Raw genomic sequence first — 4,006 nt, forward strand, 5'->3', positions numbered from 1 at the left:
TTACCTACTGGTTGTCTTTATTCTCCTTTTACTGAAAAAACAATTCATATTCATGAATGGTTGAATTTGTCCTTATCAACAAGCCTTAGAAGAATTGATCATGAAAGCACGACGAAGATCTTTGCAATTAATAGGTCATGATTTGGATGGTATTGCTTTCACTCGTACTAAACTTGAACATGAACATTTAATGACTGTTTCTGATTCCTATCAAATTGCTTTTTCTCAATATCTTGGTGATATTCAATATTCTTTACCTAAAGATCCTAGAATAGATATCACAAATACATTAAATTTTTCATTTTCTTCTATTTTTACTCGTTCTCCTCTTCCTGAAGCTTTAACAGTGTTCACAGATGGATCACCTACTCGTGGTGTTGTGGTTTGGATGGATGGTCAACAATGGTTTTCTAAATTTACTTCTACTCAGACATCTGCCCAACGTTCTGAGTTGGCAGCTGTTATTTTGGCTTTGAGATTGTTTTCTGATCAGCCGATTAACTTAATTGTTGATACAAAATATGTCTTTCTTGCAATGCAATCTCTTCCTTATGCATATTGTTCTGTTTCTCTTGATGTTAATCTTTTGTCTTTATTTTTATCTTTAAAACATGTTTTGGAAGAATGTGTCTTTCCTTTATATGTTGAGCACATTAGGAGCCATACTCCTTTTCAAAATTCTTTGACTGAAGGAAACAGACAAGCTGATGAAACTCTAAAAGATGTCACAATTCTTTTTTCTGATCCTGTTGCTAGTCATTCATATTTTCATCAAAATGCTAAATCTTTGGCTAAACAATTTTCTGTTCCTATCTCCCAGGCTCGTGATATTGTTTGGGGATGTACTTCTTGTCAACAATTTGCAGTTCCTTTTCCTATGGGAGTAAATCCTCGAGGAACAAAAGCCAACCAAATTTGGCAAATGGATGTCACACAATTTGCTACTTTTAAGCCATACACATATTTACATGCAACAATTGACACATATTCTCATTTTTTATGGGTTACTACTTCTAGACATGAGCACACTTCTGATGCAGTGTCTCATTGTCTTTCTGCTTTTTCTGTCATGGGAAGACCAAGTCAATTGAAAACTGACAATGGTCCAGCATATACTAGTAAGAAATTTACTTCTTTCTGTCAACAATGGAACATTCAATTGATACATGGAATTCCTTACAACTCCCAAGGGCAAGCTATAATTGAGCGAGCTCATCGTACATTCAAAGCTACATTGACTAAATTAATAAAAACTGAATCTGGTCCATTCCATTTGCGAAAGATTCAAAATTTGATCTCTATTGCTTTGTATGCATGGAATTACTTAACATTTTTAGATTCCTTTTCAGAAATTCCAGTCAATTTACATTTTCAAATTCAGGATCCTGTTTCACGACCTTTGGTACTCTATCGTCAACTTCCTGATCCGGCCTGGCGTGGACCTACAAAACTTATAACCTGGGGTCGTGGTTATGCTGCAATTGAAGATCTGCAAACGAAACAAGCTGTGTGGATTCCAGGCCGATGTGTTCGTCCTTATCATGGAAAAACAAATGAAAACTCTCAAGTCACAACACCCTCCACTCTTGACTTGGGACCAATTTGAAGTTCAACAACAATTCAACAAGTCCTTTCTTATGTGCTGTTTTTTCTTTTGTTTTCTCTCTCTATTTTCGCCTAATTCTGAAGCAATTATTGATTTTCCCCTTAGTCCTCATCTTTGGATTCGTCATGCTCAATATATGTTTTTGATTCATGGTAATAATGTAACTTTATATTATGAACCTCCTATGGCTTTTGGTCAAGTTGCTTTTATTCCTAATTTAGTTAAGTCTTCTGCTTTTATTGTTTCGCAACTTCAACATATTTCTTCTTCTTGATTATTTTCTACTCCTCTGTATGAATTAAATTTAGTTAAATGGAAGTATCTTCGTATTAATCAATTTACTAGAGGTTTATGTTTTTGTTGTTATGCTCAATATAATTGGCTTAATAAATGGTCTGATTATTCAAAAGCTAAACGTATTTTAGATAAAGTAGGGAATTATAGTTATTGTACTCAGAAATATTGGTTATGGGGTAATATTAATGAAACATCACAAGGACATAATATTATACCTGATATGTATCCTGATGATTTTCCTATTTTTCAAGTTACTGATGTCTCTGATATGGGATCAAGTGGATCAATCTGTGCTGGATGGCAATTAAAAGATCCTGCTATGTGGTTTTTCTTTGATAAATATGCAACAAATGTACATCCTCAAAACTATCAATGTGCTGCAATTGGATATTTTTCTTTACCTGTACAAATAGGTGTTTCTGATAGATTGTCAACTTGAAGGAGACGTGTGGTCACGGGATCAACATGTTCTGATGAAGTTATTATTGATACTCAACTTTCTTCATTGCCTACTTTTGGACGTGCTTTAGCTGGAGCCATAACTGGAACTATTACTTTGGGATCATATCCAGGAATAATAGCTCAAGAAAATAGACATTCTATTCTGGGACTAACATGTCGATTGGAGAAATCTATTAACGCTACTGCTGCCATTGTTTGAGATTTGCAAAGTGAAATCAAAGAACTAAATCAAGATTTGATTCAACAACGCTTTGCTATAGACTATTTGTTAGCTCATCAAGGTGGATTTTGTACCTTGGTTGGTCAACGTGCTTGTGCTGTGCATTTTCATTCACTTAATAAGACTATTGAAGATGAATTAGCTAATTTACAAGCTGATATAAAAAATAATGTACATGTGGAATTTTCTCCTTTTGCTTGGCTAACTGATTGGTTACCTGATCTTGCTTGGTTAAAACAATTGTTTTTCTATGGTGAAATTGTACTTGCATTACTTATACTTTTTTGTTGTTGTATGCAATGTATTCCTACATTTTTTGCAATGTTTCATAAGTCACCTCAACCTACTTTGAATGTGATTCAATTGCGTGCTCTTGATAAATCTCGTTTTCCTTCATTAAAATAAAAAGTGAGGAAATGTAGGGTTATTACAATGTTCATTTGTATGGTTTTTGGAACTGCAGTTACAGGAAATTGCAAACATCAGCAATTCTCATCTTTGAGCAGTGTTTCTAGCATGTACAAGGACACAAGGTGAAACAATGTATAACCTGTAACATTTGCTGCTTTCAGTGTATCTTGTGTAGCTATCATTGTGTGTGAATAGATGCATTTTCTCATGAAAACCAATGATGTAATTACTAACCAATTATTGTGCCTTGGAGATTTGTTAACCAATAATAAAGTAACACGCATAGTAGGTGAGAACTGAGAAACTTAGAAACTATATAAACTATGTCTGATGCTCAATAAAGTTGCTGTTGATTCTGCTGTTGATTCTACTCTTAACTCTGCTATCCGTGGATGTTTTCCTTTCATACATCTCACACGTCTTCAGCCTCCGGGAAACGAATGCAACAGAAAAGGTCAATAGAAAGTATGCTGGGAACAGATAAAGATAAGGCAGGCTCTATTTCCAGTATACAAAATATTCAATCAATGTTGGCAATGATTCAGGAGGCAATGAACAAGACACAAGAAACTATTACGAATAACCATGAGGAAACCAAAAGAAATCACGAGGACCTTAAATCTGATGTGGAAGAAATGAAGGGCAATATTTAAAAAGTGGACGATAAAATAGAAAAAATCCAACAGAATATTTTCAGGAATGAGCAAAAAGTGGAATCAAAAATGAAATAAACAGATAAGAAAATAGAGACGTTGGAACAAAAACAGATGTCAACTTGTAAGGAACTAGAAGAATTGATTGTGTATTTGGAAATGGAGAAAGCATCATTCTACCTTAGATTCCAGAATATCATGGAAAATAAAGATGAAGACTTAGGAAAGATAATAGCGGAAATCTTGGCAGAAGCAACATAAAGAGATAAGGATGATATACGAAGGGACATTGATGAGGTTTACAGAGTGCACACAAATTATGCATGTAGGCACAAATTGCCAAAGGAAGTGCACGTT

General features: G+C 34.4%; 1 pseudogene; it reads left to right on the plus strand.

The window, feature by feature from the left end:
* Positions 1–1,392: 1,392 nt before the first annotated feature.
* Positions 1,393–3,011, plus strand: LOC148114254 (uncharacterized; annotated as a pseudogene).
* The last annotated feature ends 995 nt before the right edge of the window (positions 3,012–4,006 follow it).

The sequence above is a fragment of the Pantherophis guttatus genome, chromosome 4 (assembly GCF_059756535.1).
Source record: "Pantherophis guttatus breed Tessera chromosome 4, ASM5975653v1, whole genome shotgun sequence".
Classification (NCBI taxonomy): Eukaryota; Metazoa; Chordata; class Lepidosauria; order Squamata; family Colubridae; genus Pantherophis; species Pantherophis guttatus.